Source organism: Pinus tabuliformis, chromosome Q, assembly GCF_031772625.1.
Source record: "Pinus tabuliformis cultivar Carrire ecotype Pingquan chromosome Q, CPIR1, whole genome shotgun sequence".
Lineage (NCBI taxonomy): Eukaryota > Viridiplantae > Streptophyta > Pinopsida > Pinales > Pinaceae > Pinus > Pinus tabuliformis.
The window spans coordinates 1,016,322,555-1,016,346,896 of NC_142296.1; positions in this window are offsets into that span (position 1 = coordinate 1,016,322,555).

Sequence of the window (24,342 nt, forward strand, 5' to 3'; positions counted from 1 at the left end):
TTGTTTCATTTTTCTTTAAGCCCAACATTAATTTTTTTTATTATTTTATTATAAGTACATATTTACACTTCGCCTTATATTAGATTATAAAATATATTTCTTTGAACAATAATAAATAATATTTTTTATGAAAATAAACCAATTATATATATATATATATAATATTTTCTATATATTTAATTAAAATAAATATCAAAATAAAATGACAATAATACATCCATATATCATTTAATTATATTCTATATTTTATTATTTTCTGAACTTTTGAATGAGTAACATTTACTTACGTAATTGTGTTTTGAACCTTTATGACGAGGAATGCCTTATTATATTAAATTATTGTGTTTTGAACCTTTATGACGAGGAATGCCTTATTATATTAAATTATTAAGTACTTGACAATCTAATTATCATACGAAAAAATTTCTTAATTTGGAAAAAACATCAAATTAACATTACTATAAAAACATCTTTATACAAACATTAACTCTTTGAAATTGTTTAGGCATGGTTGTCAAAACGTTAAGTAATAGGTTAATGAGATTTATACCAATATGAAAGGTCAATGTTAAGTTACCATATGTAATGTAAGAAGGTGGCAATTAGGTTTTCTATAGAGGAATGGAATGCAGAGACCACAGCGAATAAAATAAATTAAGTGAAAGGAAAGGAATTTGAACCAAAATCCCTTGACTGTTTATTAAAAGATTATTAATCTCAGAACATCTAATGCTTTTAGCATAAAAGCCTTTGGCTGATTATTGATAGCCTGAGCTTTTACCGAGATTAAACTGCGTGTTTTTTAAATGTTTCAAGTTCTTGTTGGAGACACTGTTTTTTAATTATCATAGATATTGAAAGAATAAGAGAAAAAAAGATGTTATCCCTACTTCATTACCTCAGATGTTAAAACACATAATCCGTGTGTTTCGTTCTAATACCATGTTAAATAATAGATGGGCGATATTATTATAAAGCATCTACAATTTATGTTCTGCAGGTGTAGAAACAACATCAGCGGTTTGTGTGATCACTACAAAACGTGTTTTTTTATTTGTTTGGCACTTTTAGATTTTTATTTTTAATAATTATTGAGTCTCAAGATGGACAATAATATTTTTGATTATTTTTGAATTAGTCACCAGAGAATCCACAGTATGAACCATTTTCTGCCAACGTTTCGAATCCCAACCGGATCCATCATCAGGACAACTTGAATGCTTTGATAGAAGAAGAGCAGACTATAAGGGTTTAAATAGAAATGAGGAGGGGAAAGAAGGGAAGAAAAGGTCGACTCTCAATTTTTGAGCAGTCGGCTCCCTCATGATTAAATTGAATAATTAATTTTTAATTAATTATTATTTTTTTTTTAATATAATAAATAATTATTAGTATAATGATTAATATAAAAATTAATTAATATAGTAATTAATTATATTAATTATTTATTATTAATTATATTAATTATTATTAGATAATATAATAGATTATTATTACTTAATATAATTAAATTATTATTAATCACTATATTAATATAATTTATTATTATATTAATTAATATGATTATAACTATAATTAAATAATATAATTTAATTAATTATTATATTAATTATTATTAAATAATATGATTAATTATTTTTAATTATTATTAATATAATAATTAATTATATTAATATAATAATTAATACAATTAATATAATAATTAATTATATGGATTATTATTGACTTATTAATAACTTATATAATTATTAGAAAGAATAAATATTTAATGATTATTATTATTATGTTAAAATAGATGTTTTTATGAATTTAATAAGGGATTTAAATTAAAAACTTAATTAATTAATATTGTAGAGTTTAAAGGAGAATTATTAATTATTATTATTATTATTATTATTATTATATTGATAATGGGTTAATTTTTCTTTGATCAGGGGAAACCAGCTTTCACTGATCTCCAATAATATTATTGTCACGACAATAGCAAGAAGAGCTGTTGATCTACATTTTCTTAAGAGCTACCCTTATAGTCTGCTCTTCTTCTATCAAAGCATTCAAGTTGTCCTGATGATGGATCCCGGTTGGGATTCGAAACGTTGGCAGAAAATGGTTCTTACTGTGGATTCTCCGGTGACTAATTCAAAAATAATTAACCACAGAGGTCTTAAATCCAGAATCATTTCCCTATACGGAGGGGATACCTGGAGTGAAATCAATCTACTCGAAAAGACTAGAGCTAAGATAGCAAGAAGAGCTGCTGATCTACATTTTCTTAAGAGCTACCCTTATAGTCTGCTCTTCTTCTATCAAAGCATTCAAGTTGTCGTGATGATGGATCCCGGTTGGGATTCGAAACGTTGGCAGAAAATGGTTCTTACTGTGGATTCTCCGGTGACTAATTCAAAAATAATTAACCACAGAGGTCTTAAATCCAGAATCATTTCCCTATACGGAGGGGACACCTGGAGTGAAATAAATCTACTCGAAAAGACTAGAGCTAAGATAGCAAGAAGAGCTGTTGATCTACATTTTCTTAAGAGCTACCCTTATAGTCTGCTCTTCTTCTATCAAAGCATTCAAGTTGTCCTGATGATGGATCCCGGTTGGGATTCGAAATGTTGGCAGAAAATGGTTCTTACTGTGGATTCTCCGGTGAATAATTCAAAAATAATTAACCACAGAGGTCTTAAATCCAGAATCATTTCCCTATACGGAGGGGATACCTGGAGTGAAATCAATTTACTCGAAAAGACTAGAGCTAAGATAGCAAGAAGAGCTGTTGATCTACATTTTCTTAAGAGCTACCCTTATAGCCTGCTCTTCTTCTATCAAAGCATTCAAGTTGTCCTGATGATGGATCCTGGTTGGGATTCGAAACGTTGGCAGAAAATGGTTCTTACTGTGGATTCTCCGGTGACTAATTCAAAAATAATTAACCACAGAGGTCTTAAATCCATAATCATTTCCCTATACGGAGGGGATACCTGGAGTGAAATCAATCTACTCGAAAAGACTAGAGCTAAGATAGTAAGAAGAGCTGCTGATCTACATTTTCTTAAGAGCTACCCTTATAGTCTGCTCTTCTTCTATCAAAGCATTCAAGTTGTCCTGATGATGGATCCCGGTTGGGATTCGAAACGTTGGCAGAAAATGGTTCTTACTGTGGATTCTCCGGTGACTAATTCAAAAATAATTAACCACAGAGGTCTTAAATCCAGAATCATTTCCCTATACGGAGGGGATACCTGGAGTGAAATCAATCTACTCGAAAAGACTAGAGCTAAGATAGCAAGAAGAGCTGCTGATCTACATTTTCTTAAGAGCTACCCTTATAGTCTGCTCTTCTTCTATCAAAGCATTCAAGTTGTCCTGATGATGGATCCCGGTTGGGATTCGAAACGTTGGCAGAAAATGGTTCTTACTGTGGATTCTCCGGTGACTAATTCAAAAATAATTAACCACAGAGGTCTTAAATCCATAATCATTTCCCTATACGGAGGGGATACCTGGAGTGAAATCAATCTACTCGAAAAGACTAGAGCTAAGATAGCAAGAAGAGCTGCTGATCTACATTTTCTTAAGAGCTACCCTTATAGCCTGCTCTTCTTCTATCAAAGAATTCAAGTTGTCCTGATGATGGATCCTGGTTGGGATCTGAAACGTTGGCAGAAAATGGTTCTTTCTGTGGATTCTCCGGTGAATAATTCAAAAATAATTAACCACAGAGGTCTTAAATCCAGAATCATTTCCCTATAGGGAGGGGATACCTGGAGTGAAATCAATCTACTCGAAAAGACTAGAGCTAAGATAGCAAGAAGAGCTGCTGATCTACATTTTCTTAAGAGCTACCCTTATAGTCTGCTCTTCTTCTATCAAAGCATTCAAGTTCTCCTGATGATGGATCCCGGTTGGGATTCGAAACGTTGGCAGAAAATGGTTCTTACTGTGGATTCTCCGGTGACTAATTCAAAAATAATTAACCACAGAGGTCTTAAATCCAGAATCATTTCCCTATACAGAGGGGATACCTGGAGTGAAATCAATCTACTCGAAAATACTAGAGCTAAGATAGCAAGAAGAGCTGCTGATCTACATTTTCTTAAGAGCTACCCTTATAGTCTGCTCTTCTTCTATCAAAGCATTCAAGTTGTCCTGATGATGGATCCCGGTTGGGATTCGAAACGTTGGCAGAAAATGGTTCTTACTGTGGATTCTCCGGTGACTAATTCAAAAATAATTAACCACAGAGGTCTTAAATCCAGAATCATTTCCCTATACGGAGGGGATACCTGGAGTGAAATCAATCTACTCGAAAAGACTAGAGCTAAGATAGCAAGAAGAGCTGCTGATCTACATTTTCTTAAGAGCTACCCTTATAGTCTGCTCTTCTTCTATCAAAGCATTCAAGTTGTCCTGATGATGGATCCCGGTTGGGATTAGAAACGTTGGCAGAAAATGGTTCTTACCATGGATTCTCCGGTGACTAATTCAAAAATAATTAACCACAGAGGTCTTAAATTCAGAATCATTTCCCTATATGGAGGGGATACCTGGAGTGAAATCAATCTACTTGAAAAGACTAGAGCTAAGATAGCAAGAAGAGCTGCTGATCTACATTTTCTTAAGAGCTACCCTTATAGTCTGCTCTTCTTCTATCAAAGCATTCAAGTTGTCCTGATGATGGATCACGGTTGGGATTCGAAACGTTGGTAGAAAATGGTTCTTACTGTGGATTCTCCGGTGACTAATTCAAAAATAATTAACCACAGAGGTCTTAAATCCAGAATCATTTCCCTATACGGAGGGGATACCTGGAGTGAAATCAATCTACTCGAAAAGACTAGAGCTAAGATAGCAAGAAGAGCTGCTGATCTACATTTTCTTAAGAGCTACCATTATAGTGTGCTCTTCTTCTATCAAAGCATTCAAGTTGTCCTGATGATGGATCCCGGTTGGGATTCGAAACGTTGGCAGAAAATGGTTCTTACTGTGGATTCTCCGGTGAATAATTCAAAAATAATTAACCACAGAGGTCTTAAATCTAGAATCATTTCCCTATACGGAGGGGATACCTGGAGTGAAATCAATCTACTCGAAAAGACTAGAGCTAAGATAACAAGAAGAGTTGTTGATCTACATTTTCTTAAGAGATACCCTTATAGTCTGCTCTTCTTCTATCAAAGCATTCAAGTTGTCCTGATGATGGATCTCGGTTGGGATTCGAAACGTTGGCAGAAAATGGTTCTTGCTGTGGATTCTCCGGTGACTAATTCAAAAATAATTAACCACAGAGGTCTTAAATCCAGGACAATTATATTTTCTATTTTTGAAAATTACCCATATTCGAATTTTATGTATGGTTTGTTTGAATTTTATTTTTCTTTTGAAATCCTATTAGAGCAAAAATTTTGGTTCTGATAAATTTTTATTAGCGAAATGTCATTATAATCCACCCTACCACATGAGCATGTTTATTTAAAAAGAATTACAATCTAAAACATAAGCTGCTCGGCGAATATAATAATTACAATTTAAATCACAGGCTTGGCTAAATGACTTGATTGCAAATGGACAACACCAATCCGGCCAATGAGAATGTAAGTCCGCCCTATGGTAAAAGGTTGTTTTTTTATATATGTGATTATTATTAGTATGTTTGACAATGAGTTATGATAAGTTGAGCATCAAGAAAAGTGATGTAAATAAATAAATATTTTTTTTGAAATGTAGCTAGAAATTGTAGAGGTGGAAACAATAGAGTAAAAGATATTTGCCTGAATCTGAAGTAAAGCAAATTTGAGTTAAATTTTTTAAAATTATATATATATATATATATATATATATATATATATATATATATATATATATATATATATATATATATATATATATATATATATATATATATTCAGTGGGAGATAAGGATTGAGAAAAGAGTTGCAAACAAACTTTTTAAGGAAAAATTAAAGAAAAACCTAGGCTAAAAGGGACACAGATCAGAAGGCAGGACACTACCAAGGAAAAATATGTGGGAAGAATAATGTTAAAAAGACATTATTGAGAATCAATAGAGGTTATTGATGTTAGGCAAGATCATCTTATCTTCAGGGAATCAAAAGTTGATTCAAGGTTGGGTGGATCGGTGTTTCTGAGCCACAATTTTTCCAAACTGAATTGCTAGTTTTTGATTACTATTTATATCATTATTCTTAATATTGAACATTATGTTTAGAGAAATTGCAATATGAGAAAATACTAATTATTTCTGCATCATTAGATAGAAAATTCCGAGTTATGAGAAAAATGTGTAAATGTTCTATGAGGAAAAGTCTAGTTGTAATTTACGCAGAGTATTCTAAGGACTTATGTATTTACAATTTCTATAGTAAACGAAGGAAAGTACCATTTGTTTGTATTTGGATGTATACAAGCTGCATGCAAAAAGATGGATTTGAATTAGGGGAACTGTATGGTTGCACCCTCCATATAAGTGTTTGATTTATATGTGTTAAAAATTATATGCGTACATTGATTTATTTTAGCAAGTTAGAAATAGAGAAGGTACAAATTTAAAAAAAAAAAACAAGGAGTCAATAGTGAAATCTTAGGTATGCCAAATCATTAGGTGAGAGGAAAGGCCTATATTTGAATGATGGATGCAACAGTCACTTTTAATCTCACTAGAGTGTGGGCAAAGTGAGAACGAGGGAATCGAAGAAGCGTTTAGCACGTTGTTGGCTTGGTGGGGCCTGACCCAGTTTCATTGTTAGTTAGCCAAACAAATACCTACACCACTGGCCATTTTGGCATCAGCCTGCAGAGCGCAGACCAAAGTCTCACCTGAAGCAGTATGGGGGGATGCTGGAACCAAGTTTCCGCACCTTGAGATGGTCGTGATGTTGGTTTATACCCTCTGTTTCTACTTTCGCACAGGTCACTAAGCTTTAGGGCTCTGTTAGTCTACCCCTTTATTCTGCCCTTCAGTACCTTCGCGAAGGTGTACAATTGACCTTCGCACAGCCTTAACCCGCGATCCAGGTACTTTCGCACTGCTATGATAGTGTATTGTATAGGTTCCCTAGTTATCTTAAGTGTTTTACTTATCTTACTAAACAATCACAGTTAGCACTGCGTAAACTAATATTCTTACTTGCGTTCAATTAACCAATACAATCACATACATTCGTGCATCACATGAACATAGTAAATCAAACCTAAACCGCAATATAACCAGATGCATTAACAAGAAATAAATACACAGAATTTGCAGAATACTTCTATTTTTTGATATCTTCAGATTAATACAGACTCTATCCGCCCTGCTCACACAACTACAGTGGTTCGCGCACTCAGCTACGGACTTCCACCCTAGGCCTCTGCGCACTCAGCCACAGAGCCTCTACCTACGCTAAGACCTGAAAGACTTAGAATTCTCTACCAAGACTCCAAAACTTGTCTACCAACTTACTTCCTAGAGCTTGCTTACTTAGCTCCTTTTTTATACAATCCCATGGTCTGCGGACCATGGGTGGGTCTTTACAACCAAATTTACATTTTACAAAATAAGGGTAAACAACCCTTTATGACTCTTGACAACTTCACGCTCTGTGACCACAAATGCAGAGACTTTACAACTTTATTACAAAATTTGTCCGAAAACATGGGCTTTTAACCCGAAAACTGTCCTTGGGAGAACCCATTCCCAACAGCTCCCCAACACAAACATGGTGACTCACCCTCGAGTCACTCTGTGGGCACGTAGATCTTGGCGTAAAGACCACCTAGCTCAACCTGTATGATTGAAACCTCAGCGGTTCACTGTGCGGATGCTTGCTTTGCTTCTTCAACCAACTGCACCATCGTTGGTCCTGAACTATTAGCCGGAAGCTTCTACTAAGTAGCTTGCAGATTAGCAAGCTTACCTCCAATAGAGGCCATGACTGAATAAGCCTCATCCAGCCAGGGCTTCAATCGCGCCTTCAGCACTGCCTCCTTGTGTTGTGCTGCATCTACCTATTCTTTCAATTGTTTGGCCTCCTGCAGCTTCGCAAGTCTCTGTGTGAGAGTGATGGTTTGTGTTGTACCTTTTACTTCGTCATAGCACTGTTGTAGTTCTCGCGCTTCTGTCTCCATCCATTGTACATTAGGGTCCTCTTGCATGCTCATCAAGACCTCGAACGACTGTTCAAAAAGTTGTGTGCAGTCTCCTACTACACTGTCTACCACCGCTATCACCTCTGTGACAGTGGTTGCATGCTGCTCCTTTACTTTTGGTGGATTTGAAGGTCGAGCCTTCAATTGTAGATCTGTAATCTGTAGGTTCAACTCCAGCTGAACCCTAGCCATCTATGTGCGAGTGTCACACACCCCTGTAGCAAGCTTGCGAATGTGCACCTCGACCGGTTCTTCCTCAGGAATGGCCAACTCTGGGACTATTCGACATGCCTCCTCCACGCCCTAAACTATGCACTTGTTTTGGTTGATTACCTCGGTTACGACGGTGATGGAAGAGTCTCGTTGTAGGGCCATCTGTTCATTATTAATCTTTTGCTCGTTGATCGCTTGTAAAACGCATTGTTCATGGGCCCTCAGGTGTGTGATCACTCCATCCTGCAATAGGTGGAGTGCCTCTCTAGGCAGCACTTCCAAGTTCAACCCCACTCCCTTGAGGGCACTGACAATGGGCCTGTCAGCTTCATTTTACGTGGCCAATGGTCCATCTGACAGCACTATCGCACGGGAGACCTTCGCATGCAGTATCTCGGTAGCTTTTGAAGTGTCGATAGTGAGGCTGGTGGACACCGTGCCAGCCTGTGATGCGCGGGTATGTAGCTTCTGCAGACCTGTCTGGATGGCCCCTAATAGTAGTTGTTGTTGCTACTCGAACTGCTGTAGTGCCTCCACGGTGACATCCCGCAAGGCTGCATCGTGTCTCCAATGTCATGCAAATCTCCCTCTGTGAGGGTGATTGGGTCCAGCGACGCCTTAGTGGCCTTGGATTTCTTCGTTGACCCCACTTTCTCTTGTTCCCTCAAACGCTTGATGTGGTTTGACGTCGTCTGTGGGTTTGCGCTATGCTGCTCAGTTTTCTTGACCGTTTCTTCCTCTGTTTCAGGTGAAGTTGACCTCGCGCCTTTCTCAAAGCCACGCTCTATTTTTCCTGTCTACTTTTCCCTCTGCTAGGCAGCATCGGGCTCTACCTGGGCCTTGTCAGTGACCTCCTTCTTCCTCTTCTCGGCTAGCTGCGCCATCTTGAGCTTGGCGTCCTCCTTTTTGTGTTGCGTGGTTGAATTGCTCGCCCCCACCACGAAGTCTGAGGTAGTGCACCACTCTGTCGGCCAACGATCAAGTACTGCATCAATTGTGTCATCCGTTGCCAAGTAAGGCAAGTCATACCATGTTTGTGCAAGGTCCTTCCGTGCCGTGATTGACACACGGTGAAAGTTTGCATTGAACTCCACGTACCCATGCAGGTTGGAAAACACAGTAGACGACAACCGCGGTTTCTGATTGATAGCCATGTGGATGTTCATCTCCATCAAGAACCAGAAGATCTTGCTATCCTTGATGCACTGAGCATCCTTGGTCTCCCACAGCGAAGCGTACTTCGCTGCTTCTGGTAGGTCCGACGTGACCGAGGGGAATTGACTATCTTTCGGTAGCTCCCAGGCTACCAGCATAGTAGACAGTAAAAGCCACGCATAGTGGAAGGTCTTGCTGAGATCCTGTGCCTCGCGGTAGCTCGCAAGGAACTCACCGTAGAGATAACACGCCCAATTAAACTAGACTCCTTTAGTGCATTAGGCTGCAAGAGCGACGACTGGTGCCAAGACTTCATCTCCGCGACACTTCCTCATAACCTTTCCTGCCAAAATCGGCTTGGCCACCTCGACTGGAGGGTTGTAAATTCTCGAGATGGCATAGCTTCATGGTTTCTTCACGAGCTTGAATTTCTCCTTCATGGCCTCTGCGAGGGCCTTCTCGCCACCTTTTCCACCAAACATCATGGCCGGATTTTCCCCTGTGTAGGGCAGCCATGTGATCCTATGGATCAATCTGTCGGTGATGGGTATTGGCTCCTCCAGCCACAGACACCCATCGTGCACCAAGCATAGTAGCTGCTTGATGACCAATACTGTAATGGGGGTGCGATTGTAGTGCGACACCTATAGCAGATTGAGAAGACTTGCCTTGTCTACTCCCCTGAGCCACTTCTGTGATTCTAATGCAGTCATCCCAGTGGTTGTGTCAATAATGCGGCGCATCAGCTGCTCGGTCGCTAAGTGCGGGAACTTCTCATGGTCACCTAAGTCCCAATATTCTAGTTTTAATAGAGGAACGTGCCCCAAGTGTGGTCCTTCAAAGGAAATCTCGTCTGGCAGCAGAGGGGTTTGTAAGGGGACCTTGCTCTCGTGAATGTCCTTTGGCACCTTGGTCTTGCCCTTGCACGAAGGCACGTACTCGGGAAAATTAGTGATAGGGTTAGCACCCTGGACTTCAACTTCCTCCACTTCTACCCCGAGTTCCTCACCATCCATCTGGATGTCCTCAATTTCTTCCTCCTCCGACTCCAAGTTAATGGCTTTTCCCTTGTCCTATACGGTGGGCTTGTCCTTCGGTGGGTTTCTTCTCAGCGATGCACGCATTGGTATCGTAGCCTGCTTGCCCTTCTTTTCCTTCACACTCTCCTTGGTTGGGGTCGGCTTCGGTCTAGGCATCCGTGGTGATTTGGGAACTTTAGCCAATACCTCTATAACCTCTGGAGCAGTTCCCTCTACCTCCCTAACAACTTCTGGCACAACCCCCTTGGTTGTCACTGCTTTGGTATCCATAGCTTCTGTGGGCATCAACATGATGCTATGAAACAACTCCTATGTCTCCTTTGGCAATGTCTCAAATACTGAACTTGCTATAAAAGCTTCAATTTTTTCATGGTTCATGTGCGCTTGAGAGCCCAACAACTCAATTCTCAAAATGCCAGGTGTTTTTCGCTGGGCAGCCACCTGTAATTTATAAGGAATTTTGAATTCAAATCTAACCACTCCCCCCACATTTGATTCATTAATGCCAGATTGGAAATAGATTTCCAAGGATCTTACACATAAATTTTGTCTTAAATGTCAGCCGCCCGCTCCATTTGGTCGCATTCCTGCCATTAAATCATGAACAGTGACTTTAACAGTCACTTTCCGACTGACCCACATGATTTATCCCTGGGTAGCACATCTCCCTTTGTGTTTTCACAAACCCTATGACATTTCCTTATCTCGCTCAATCCTCCAGTCACCCAGTTCTCTTAAAGGTACACAGCTTAATGTGCCAATCGTGTCATGATTTTTCACGCTGCTTTTGGACCAGTTGGTGAAATCCAGCTAGAAATCTCTCTTCCTCAAGCTCATCCAGCTGTGCGAGCCTCTCTTCCAGGGCTCCGCGATCCGTCATACCTGTCAGTGCCGCTATGCACAAACTAGGAACAATGTATTCCATGGGATCACTGCTTCAACACCATGTACAAGCCTAAAGGGTGTTTGTCCACCCAACTTTTTTCATTTCATCCGATAGGCCCATAGTACTATGGGTAAGCGTAGGTCCCAATCACTTCACTGAGCATTGGAAACCTTGGTCAACGCATTCTGCAACACCTTATTGAATGCTTCGACTGTCTCGTTAGCCTATGGGTGATAAGGCATGCTTTTCTAGTGATATACCTAAAATTCCTTCGTCAACGCACTGATTATTTCATTTAGAAAGTGTGTATCACGATCACTCATCAAAATATTTGGACACCCAAATTGCGTTAGTACATACTCAAAGAGGAACTTCACAGCAGTCACGCCTTTATAGTCCTTCAGAGGCTATGCTGCCACCCATCGAGTCAAATACTCAGTCGTGGTGATAATGTATAGCACTCCCATCTTCTTCCCTTGTGGCTGAATCTGTCCCACAAATTCTATTGCCCATTTCTCAAAAGCTTGTAATGTCATCTGCGGATTCAGAGGCAACTCGTCTCTCCACAATGACTTGCCAGTCCTTTGACACACATTACATGCCTTGCAGTAAGCTTTTCAATCCTGATGGATGGTTGGCCACCAACCTTGCACATAGAATCTTCTACGTGGTCACTCTTCCTGCATAATGGCCTCCTGCAGTGCCCCCATGAGCATCCACGAGGATACTGCTCCTTTCAAACTCCGGTACATATCGTCTTAATACTTCATCAGACCCCATTTTGTACAGATGTCCAGCAATGATAGAAAAGTCTGTTGCGTGCACCACTAACTCCTCCTTCTGCTGGATGGTGTGACCTTCCAGGGCAGTTCTTGTCATTAGGAAGTGTATGATGTCTTCAAAGTGACCATCCGCAACTCACATTGCAAACAGCTGCGTGTCAGGGACTCCCTCCTCCAAATTAGTTGGTTCCTCCCCTGTTTCGATGCGCGATAGATGGTTTGGTCCCACATTCAGTCGTTCAGGCTTCACAATAACCTAAAAATCCTACTCTTGGAACAATAACAACCACCTACAGGTTCTCCCCCACAACGTAGCCTTATTGACTGGGTATTTCAACACCGAATGATTCGTATACATCTTAAAATATCCACCCAACAAATAGTGCCTAAACTTTAGAAGCACGTATACCATGGCTAACCCTTCGCACTCGGTGGTGGAATATTTCTTCTCAGCCTTGGATAACCTCCTGCTTGCGAATGCTATAGGATGGTCCAATTCTCCTCCACTAGCTTGTGCCAGTACTGATCCCAGTGCTATACATCATGCATCTACGTGTACATGAAACTCCTTCTTCCAATATGGGAAGACTAAAATCGGTGCGGTGACCATTTTTTCATTCAATACATCCAAGATTTTCTTACAGTCCTTGTTCCAACAGAACATGACATCCTTTATTAACAACTTCTCCATAGGCGTGGTGATCTGGGCATAGCCCTTGATAAACTTCCTATAATACCCATTATGTCCTAAGGTTACATGTAGTTGTTTTACACTCCTCGATGCCTCCAAGTTAAGTATCACTGTGATCTTTGTGGGATCTACCATCAATCCCTCTCTGTAAACCACATGACCCAGAAGAGTCCCAAAAAGAACACAAAATAGGCATTCCTTCAGATTGAGCGCAATCTGGTACCTTCAACAACTATCTAGCATTAGGCACAAACTTGCCACATGGCGTCTTACCAACCCAAACATAGTCCAACCATCAAAGTACACCTCCAGAAATGTATGAATGAATTCTTTGAATGCAGCAATGACTACATGCAAAAAAATTGTAGTTGCATTCTGTTAGAGCCTAAATCTACCTCAGGCTGAGAAAGGTAGGATCTAGGATAAACATCAAACCATGTTTAACTTGGTAGCTAGCCATACCAGGTCGGGAGAGGGCTCTCTCCTGGTCAATCTCAGCAAAATATGATCAATGAAGGCTTGAGATGACTGATGTGAATACTGATCTTAGGCTTGGTATGTGTGCAAAAGAGTTTGGTTGAATTTGATGATGTTTTGTTGGCTCAAATGGAAAGGCAGATTTGGGTCCGGGGGAATGAGGCTCAGTTTTTCAGAGATCTCTATGGGGCAAGGTAGGAAACTAATTTGGCACTTCAAATTGAATTAAATGGAGAGATTTAGACAGGTGAGGAGTTGAAAAGGGTAATAAAACCTTAGGTATCCTCTTCAAACAGCTGAAAACATAAATAACTAAGCAAACCCTAGGTAGAGCACTGCAATTTCAATGGCTTCTACCTATCTCCTTGTTTGTTTTAGTTAAGAAGAAGCAAGATAGATAATGGCATACATAAAACATAATTAAACTCACAATTATAGAAGGAAACACAATACCAAAGAAATATGCCACATGAATCCCATAAATTGTTGCAAACCTTGGTCTATTCCTTAGCCAAAACTGCTAATATGGGTATACAATGAAGCTCCAAGCTTTCTCAAAAGTCCAACCATGCTAATGACTGAAAAATCACAATATATAGACAAAACATAACTCATCCTAGCCTCTAGGGGTCGATCTCATAAGTTTAGGAGCTGTTCCAACTAACTATAAACTGAGAACTAAAAATTAGGCAGTGGAACAGCTTGCCTCTAGAAACTAGGGAACTGATTCATTTAGCTACAAACTACTTTTTGATAGATGAATCTACCTCCATGAGTGAAAATTTGACATAATTACATCAAGATCCATCAATTTACATTAAATTACATCATAAGTTTGACATTAAGAAGGAGAGAAGTCAAACTATCAAGAAGCTAGGGGAAAAACAGAGTATTCTTGGTCAAATTGAGCAAAATTTACCCAATGTGCCGCGTTGATTTCCCTATGCGTAGCGCCTATTTGTAACCACCTTTGGAGGCCTTCTGAGTGTCCAAATTTTCTCCAAGTGTTCTTTCTGGAAAGGTCTACATGTCTACTTTCCAGAACAAGTGGAATTTTTGAATTGGGTCTCCATTTGGCCCTCCAAAACTAAGTTCTCCCAACACTTCCTCCTGTGTGTCAAACTAGGGGTAGTAAGGTCATTTTTTGGATGTTTTTGACCTTTTTGAGGTCTCAAAACTTGTCAAAATTTCTTGTCCATTGGTAGGAAAGCATATTTCTTCATGCCAAATCCAAAAATTCTGAGTTTTTCTCATTTGGAGGCCTCCATCAAAAGCGAGCGCCAGGTGGCGCGGTGCATAGGGCAGAAAATTCTGTGTTTTAGCCCAAAAATTTCAAAAATGCAAAAAGTGTCCCAAATTTTTTGAAATTTGGGCTAAGTATTCTCCATCAAGTATTGTGTTAAGCCAAGGAAGCCTCAGCCAATATCTAAAGTCTATCTTGCTCCTTTCGCCTCCTCGATGCCTTCTTCAACTTGGCCTTCAAGTTCCTGATTCTTGCCTTGCACACTTTGTTTCTCGCCATGTAATGATAGGCCATATGCCTCAACATTGTCTTCTCCCTGTTGGCCTTCTATAGCAACCTTTCTAAGTGGGTATTAGCCCTCTCAAGCCAAGGTTCCCGATCAGCATTGATTTCTTGCTCAAGTGATGAGAGCTTCACCTTCCTCCTTTTGGCAACTTGGCAGTTTTTTCGTATGTTTTACAACTCGATAATGGTTTGTTGATCCTCTAGTTGCTTGTTTATTTTCTCTAGGTACTTTATTAATCACTTAGCTCTTTCTAAGTTGAGGGAAAAAGCACTGATGTCCGCGTGTTGCTCTTGGATGACCTCCTTGAGCTTTGAGTTTTGTGGGCCCAAACCTGTGTCATCATCCTGAATGAGAATGAAATCAGTCTCCTACTCACTTGAAGGCCCCTCATCATGTAATGGCCTCTTTCCCTTGTCATGAACATGTTGTCCTGATGAAGGAAGGGAGACCCCTTCCACGCCGGGTGGAGATAATACTCGCTTTGCTGCTGCAAACAACCTTCTAGTGCCCTTTTGATAGGTGACAAACACCGGCACACTAGCAGTCTATGTCTCATGACCCTCCTGCTGATGTGAAGGTCCCCCTGTCTCATGAAAAGTCTCTGATGGTCCTTGAGGAGTTGTGAAGAACTAATGATAAATGAAATCCTCCCATGAGATGCCCTGCAAATCAAGCTGATGCATGACCACAATTTTAATGAGAGAAAAATGATACATACTGTTAAACTACTGTTGTGGAGTCTTTCGTTGTAGTAGGGTGGTCATCTTCTCAATATTTCGGCACATGAAGTAGGGGAGATTCATCATTCTCACCCTGGTAAAGTGCATCAAAAATCTTATATGATAGGCATATAAGCGAGAAAACCGGCCCTCACAGCTGAAATATTTCATTATAAGTTTCATCAAAGGAGCATATGAATGTTTCAGGTACCGAAATGGAAAAACTCTACTGAGTTGCCTCAAATAACCTGGCTTGATGTATGGTTCATAATGTTCCCTATCAATTTGTTTCCTTTTATTCCATTGCTCTCCAATATTAGGAATGCCGGTTGCTAGAGAAATAGACTCTGGTGTTAAAGTGAATGTTACACCAGCTAGAGTGGCTTGGCCATTATGTAGATGAAGCACAAACAACCAAACCAACTCATGATGATACTGGACTCTAGCAACCATCTCACAGAACTCATAACAGGATTGATGTTGGAAGCATGTGATAGCAAGAGGGCAGGCCTGCAGCTTGGCAAGTGTAGTAGGCTCCTCTCATATATTTGCCACCCTTGTGAGGTCTCCTTGGTGCATGTATTTCTGTAGGAGAGTCACTGTGTGTATCTTCATCTCGGTCATATGAAGGATCAAACTCCATGTTTTCTAGTGTGTGAGTTTTCTTGATGAGTATGAATATTTCAATGGTGTTTTTTATTTTCAGCCACCCAGGGTAAGAATGTATAAGGGACTATGGAGGGAGAGGGTATGAGGGGTTTTTGGAATGTTATGATAGGTTTTTTGGGAAACAGGGGATTAGGGAATAATATGTAAGCTTAGGGACAACAATTAGGGTCTCGGGATTTTGTAGTTAGGATTTGGGAAAATGGGAATTGGGGATAGGGGTGAATGATTTGTTTTTTAGGAACATGAGAGTTAGGGAATGAGTGGATGAGCTGGGAAAATAAATGGAGGAGTCAAAGGGTAAGGGAATGGTGGAGTGGACTTGGCAGAAAAATGACAAATGCAAACCCTAGGCAATGGTTTTTTGAGAAATTGCAAGGAAGTAGGGTTTGAGTTTTTTCACACAACCACCATAAATTTTTAAAAAAAATCTTTCACTAGCAAGGAAAAGGGCTTGACTTACTTGCACACTAGAAGATTTGTGCAATTTTGGAAATTTGAGGGAGTTTATAATGAAATCGAGCTTGGCAGCTCTACGCGCCGCGCCACAAACCCAACGTGACGCGCCTCCTGTATGCGTTGCGCCAGTATAAATTTAACACTTTGGAGAGCGGCCCAATGCGCCGCGCCACTTGTATGCGCCGCGCCTCCAAAACTGGAACTCTTTGCTTCGATTTTGCTTCCTTTCTCCAACACGACCTTCACTTTTCTCAATCTTTCTTCTTTGAGTGCCAATGAGATTTTTGAATTGTAAAGATGATTTATATACAAGATATTTTGATTTTCCCTTCATAAAACCCACTTTTATAATGTTTGCAATGTGACTTACTTTTTCAACTTTGTTTTTTGGGCAGTTTACTTTATTTGTGCTTTTGATGAACTGAATGACTTGATTTTTTGTTTGCCTTGCAGGGGATGGAGTAGCTGAAGCTTGGCAAGGTAACCAGGGTTGCCACTGAAGTTATATACATATGAAAGAACTGAAATTACATGAATTTATACAATAGAAACCTAAAATACTCTGGTTTTCCTCAAAATAGAGTTTTGAAGAAAAATACATTTCTAAGCAAGTGATTATGAATTTATTGGTACTGGAACTTTATTCAACCTCCTCATGTGCCTGATGACCGTTGTTGGACATTTTGAAGAACTTTTTGATGAAACCCTAGACCTAATGAAACTGAAACCCTAGAAATGGCTCTTGCAAATTTAGAGACAAAAGGTGACTGCATATGATATTGATAAATGGAAATGGGCGAGCAAGTAAAGGACATGAGGGAAAATGTACAACAAGCCACTACCATTAGATGATCCATGCTCCTAATGGAATGCAGCTGACTGAGTGGAACACCTAATATGCAATGCAACTAGAGAATTTGATATTTGATGGACGGATGAAGATACTGACACTAACACATTCTTCAATATGAAAGGCGTTACAGTGTACTGAAAACATCCCCATTTAGTCACGAAGGTCGTCTTGCTTCTATCCTCAGGCGTGATTTTGATCTGATGGTACCCAGAGAACCCATCAATGAAGGAGTATGCTTCCTAGCCACCTACATTATCCAATACCTCATCAGTGAACAGAGTCGAGAAAGGATCACGTACGCTGGCTTCATTCAACTTCCTGAGATCTACGCATATTCTTATTTCATCCTTCTTCTTCTTTTCTTGTACCACCATTAGGCTCACCCAATCGGATCCTTCTATGGGCTCAATGATGCCTGCTGTGAGCATCTTGTCTAGCTCTAAGCAGACCTTCTACTTATACTTCAGATTGAGACGGTAAGATATTTTCTTAACGGGATTCACATCGGGTTTTAATGTGATCTTCATAACGCCCAGGTCTCCTATTATCCTCTTTAGTTTTGTAAACTTGGTAGGGAACAAATCTTGGTATTCGTGGAGCAATTCAGCAACCTTATCTACCACCACGTTATCCTAGTAATCTCTAATCTTCGCGAATTTGGGCTCTGCCTCCATACCAATATTTCCCTGTTTCGTTTTCAGTGGCACGTTATATTAGGATTCCCAATCTGTGGTCCTTCGACTTCACGGTGACCCTCGGTTTCAGGGATATTAATATTTTGTGGATCCTCGTCATCTTCTTCAGCAGTCATGTTATATCATTCCAGCATGTGGCTCAGCTAATTAGTCCAATCGAGTTGAATCAAATCCAAAGGATCCTGCGGTAGCCTAAATATTTTTGCTTTAACTTTTTGTAGTGCTTCGCCAATATAGTCAAACCCATATTCGAAGTTCAACGTCATCATGAATCGTTCATGTAGAATATCCCATTCACCTGTATCATGGAGGAGACCTATTTCCAAGTCCCAATTCATCGGGATGACATCCAAGGTGTGACAGAACAATTGCACCCATTTAGGTTGGGGCTTCACTCCATAAGCCTTAGCCCATTTGGCCAAGTGTGCATGCAGATCATCCTTCCCGTCATATTTGTCTTTCATTCATACCTTCAGCTTTCCAATGCGTGTTCTCATCATCCTCCTACAATCACGCCAATCATCAAAGCTACCCTTGTTTGTACCCCACCATCTTGCAAGCGTAGCGTGCAGTGCCCAGTCCAAATCCTGGAAGCGCTACTTTTTTGGTACCTCCCTCTTTAATGCATCCAAAGATGCATCTACATCATTTAGGCCGTCATAAGTGGGTAGATTTCTTACCTCTGACGATACACAACATAGCGACCGAGGCATCATGTTATAGCTCAGTGTGGTTACTTCATGTAGCCGATTTTCTAACGCTCTAATTCTTCATCAAAGTCTGAGGTTCAGGAACTCTCGTGATCCCATGTAATTCTTCCATCTGCTGTCGGATTCACCTAATATTGCTCTCGATATGTTACCTTATATATGCAGTCCCAATTGGCATCACTCTTGTAATCGTGGACTAATTCAGTATAGCGTGATCCTTTAGCAAGATCTAGGGGTACTATTACATGAACTGATTCCTTTTCAAATATCATATTTTACTTTAGATTGATTACCCCATTCATGTCAGTAGCCCAATCAATGCCAAGGAGCGCACGGTAGGGGTTGCTATCATCCACAATTCTTATCACTTCGAAGTTAGCCAATGCGCTTGTGCCTTCAATGTCTACAGTTACTCCTTGCAACTATCCCCTGGGGATGATCATCTACTGATTTTTTATCCTTAACTGAATCACAGACCACTACACTGCGGGTCCTCCCATTCGCTCCCAAGTCTGATTTGGTAAAACACTCGTGTTTGACCCTTGATCCAGAATAACCTGATCCATTTCATATTTTCCTATGTGCGTGGTCAGTCTCATCTCACACCCTATCCTTGCTTTATTCTTACCAATCTTCTGTACCATGCGAGGTTCACCTGGAGTGTTTCCAACACATGTATTTATAAGTTCCTGTAACCCCTTCATAGCCTTGTTATCGTGCAACAACTTCATGCAGGTTTCTAGAAAGGTTGTAAGCATAGAAGGGTCCATTTCCTGATCAGGCTTATCCATGCTCCTTGAGGTAGAGGCCCCAACAAAGCTCTTCCTTGCTTCCATGAACGTTTCACGAGCACGCTCCAAATAAAATTTAGCCTCCTTTACTAGAGATTTGCGAACCTATGCACTGTCTTCGAGCTATTTCCCCTTATCAACAGCCATTGCAATTCCACTTTGGAGCACTATATTCACATTTGGATCCTCTTCGCGAGGCTCATACCTCATCATCTATAGGTTTTGAGTTGGCTAAGGTGGTAGCACCCCTTTTTCACGTATCCTCGATATTAGCGTAGGAAAGTCCTTTGTCTCATGATAAAACTGAGTACAATATTTGCACAATGGACATGTCTGGTTAGTGCATTCATAGGCATAGTGTCTTGGTCCTTCACAGTTGAAGGATATTAGCTGTCCCCAACCTCTGCCAGGTCCTCCTCAGCCTCGACCTCATCCACGCCCCTAAAATCCTGTTCGCGCCATCCCAACGCTCTGGTCAGGGGGTCACATTTTTTCCTGAGCCCTATAGGTGGGTGTTCTGTCCATCATCAATTCATAACTTTAGAAGTTGTGCTCATCATGCCCTACTGACCTGCAGAAGTTGCAGAATAGTTATTGTGGTGTTTGTACAAACTTCTGTAGCAAATGACAGTTATTCGTCATATGTTTCCCTACTACCTGACATATAGTGCACCACAGCGTAGGCCTCGCGCTCGATCCTACTTTGGCCTCTGGCATCAAAGGCATCATTCCTCCTCCTACAATATATTTTTCAAAGACCGGGAAGTGGTCTTTGTCATGCCCCTGACCCTTACATTTGAGGCACCATATTTCCTTGCGTGCCTCCGTCTGAACTGTTTTGTCCTGCTTCAAACTTTGCATTTGAAGGAAAATATTTTGCAACTATGCATGGATCTGCTAAACACCCAGATTTATATCTTGCATCGGCATTTCATGCAGTCTTATGGCAATCTCCAAGGCTTTTGCTTGAGTTGTAATCTTTTATTGTGACAGTGTAACCCTTAAGTGAGGCAGGAGCGAAGCCACAAACCACTCGCGGTGTTGTCCATCTGTTAATTTCATATTAGCTTCATGGATTTTACACTTCAACCTCTGATCCAATTCCCAAGGTGTCTCACCTGGTTTCATCACGATTTCCTTGAACCACACAACCGACTGTGCCTTATATTTAGGCTTACTAAACTCTTTATTGAGCACGGTCTGCATCTCTACGAACACAACGTTTGGGTTATCATTAGAATACTTTATTTACCAAGTTAGCTTGTGATCCTGCAAAGCACTAACCAATGTTCCCTTCTTCATGTGATCATCCATGACGCCTTGAGCTTCCCATACAGCTTTCACTACGAACCAAAACTAGTCCAGGTCCTCATTTCCCAAGCCTTTAAACAAAGGCAACTTTACTGAATTTGCCATGTTGGATTGCGGTGGAGGTGGTGGTGGTATGGGCGAAGTCGTAGGTGATGGTGGTGAAGTTGGAGGTGGTGTAGGTCAAGGTGGTAGTTGCGGGAATCCCTATTTTATTAACTGAACAACACTTCATAGAGAAGCTTGCGCTACTCCCTCTTCATCACCCAATGGGGGTGAAATTAGTGGGCTATATTCAGGACCCTTTCTTCCTTCATTTCTGTAAGTCTTTCCACTTCACATAGCTCCAAACATTAATTTAGCTACATAACCTATTTTTCGCACAATAACATCTTAATATAGGTATTTAAAGACTTCAAGTACTTACCTTGTGGACCTTTGAAAAATTCCGCTCTGCCTCGCTGAAACTAACTGAGGTATCGACAGTGAATTCATTCATGAATCCTCCTGTGTTGCAATCGAGCCAATGATCGACAACACGGGTGATCTTATCCTCAGAGGCTTCCAGTCTCTGTACTAACTCCGGCGTCGAGATAAAATGACCATCAAGTTTCCACCTTCCTTGTCTATCTTCTAGCTTCGCGATCCACTTGTATAACTCAACTGGAAAGGAACAGAAAAAGATCTCATGGATCTCTGTATATAGGTACCTATCCAGCCACTGTTCCTTTGTCAGCTGTGGATTTCTGTTCTCCTACGCTGTGAATTCGTGGATCTTCTTATCAAACTAGTCATCGACCTCCTTCTAAGTTGGAGTCCAATGGTACGACATCACACATCTCTTATGTAGATTCCAGTCTCAAATCCCTACACTACTGGCCCTTTCAACATCACCGTGTGGATCACAGATCGAAGTCTTACCTAAAGTAGTATGGGGGGATGATGAAACCAAGTTTCCACACCCTGAGATGGTTGTGATGTAGGTTTATACCCTTTGTTACTAGATTTGCATAGGTAACTAAGCTTTAGGGCTCTATCATTCTACCCCTTTATTCTTCCCTTTAGCACCTTCGCAAAGGTGTATGATTAACCTTCGCGTGGCCTTAACCCGCGATCTAGGTACTTTTACATTGCTATGGAAGTGTATTGTATAGGTTCCCTAGTTATCTTAAGTGTTTTACTTATCTTACTAAACAATCACGGTTAGCGCCGCATAAACTGATATTCTTACTTGCGTTCAATTAACCAATATAGTCACATACATTCATGCATCACATGAACATAGTAAATCAAACCCAAATCACAATATAACGAGATGCATTAACAAGAAATAAATACACAGAATTTGCAGAATACTTCTCTTTATTGATATCTTCATATTAATACAGACTCTATCCACCCTGCGCACACAGCTACAGGGGTATGCGCACTCAGTTGTGGACTTCCACCCTAGGCCTCTGTGAACTTAGATGTAGAGCCTCTACCTATGCTAAGACCCAAAACACTGAGACTTCTCTACCAAGACTCCAAAACTTGTCTACCAAATTACTTCTTAGATCTTACTTACTTAGCTCCTTTTTTATACAATCCCATGGTCTGTGGACCATGGGTGGGTCCTTACAGTCGAATTTACATTTTACAAAATAAATGTAGACAACCCTTTATGACTCTTGACACCTTCACGCTCCACGACTACAAAATGCAGAGACTTTACAACTTTATTACAAAATTTGTCCCAAAACATGGGCTTTTAGCCCCAAAATTGTCCTTGGGGGAACCCGTTCCAAATAGAGGTAGACTGAAGTGAAATCCTACATGTCGTTTCTCTGAGGTAGCATGGAAGGGTAGGAGTATTTGAGGAAAAGGAAATCTAGATGGTGTAACATAAATTTGTGCACCAATGAGGGTAAAATTATCTTACTGTACCAACAACATAGGTAAGCATACCATAATTTCTATGTAGCAACTAAGTTATTACATCGAGGGAACATATATAAACTAACTATCATCCAAGTGGCTTTACATTTAGGGATGTGTACTTATCTATATCACTAGAATTTAATCTTCCCAAAATATCTAAATTGATAAACAATCATTACGAGCTAAATAGGGTAATTTCAAAACTGGTACTTCTGATTTTTGTTTATAAATTAAGCATGTCAAAATTAACAATAAAATGTATGGTATACACATAGAGAGTATAACCTTTAACAATTAGCAATAGATGATTCTCTGCATAGCATGAAAGTACAACAATATAACTAGCATAGAACAATTAATGGCTCAACTAGTTCAATTATTCCTCCACCAAATTATCAAACAGTAAGTAAATTATTCATCGAAATAGGTCTACATTCACACCTAAATTAGTTACCCACAGAGATTGTGTATGATTTCAATAGAGACACATATAGTTTTTGAAAATTTATCATGAAGCATTGATTTAGGAAAAGTAGGAAAAATTCTCAGAAACTGTGGGATGTCTAAATTAAACACTTCAAAAGATTATAATAAGTGAAATGCAAACATTGAAAAGGGGTCAGCAAAACCATTCATTCAAATGACAAAGCATGAGCATAATAGGTACATGAAATTACGAGGTGTTGCAGCAAATTAAAAATCCTCGAGTAGTTCTTTCTTAATCAAACCCATGTTTTGTCTATCACAGATGCATAATTTAACGAGTATAGTTCTCAAGGGAATTACAAAAATTGTGGAGAATCCCAACTAGGCTATAGGGGTATTTTCTCTCATAATTGGTTGGAAAGAAAAATATCTCAGTATTGACACATACGTGAGCCAATAGTACTTGACAGTAAATATAAAAAAAACATCGAAAAAATTCACTCAAAGTCTTATGAATGTAATCAAACAACATAACACAAGCAATGTCTCATATATAGGAAATGGAAAAATGGTACCTCCATAAGAGGGGGTTCTATAGAAATATCCAAAGAAAACAAAAAAACGAGAACTACCAGTTAATAGCAAGTTCATTACAATTGTAGCCCATTGCAAGAGGTCAACTTAACTATAATACACCTAGAAACCAAGAGAAGTCTCACGGTTCAGAAGCAGGGTATAACCCTGATGAGGTCTGGACAATATATCATTCAAGGACCCAGGAGTACATCTGGGTTGAAATCTTACAAAAAGGAAATTGAACACTTACTGAACCGAGAAAGCATAATGAAACCATTAAATTTGAATTTGC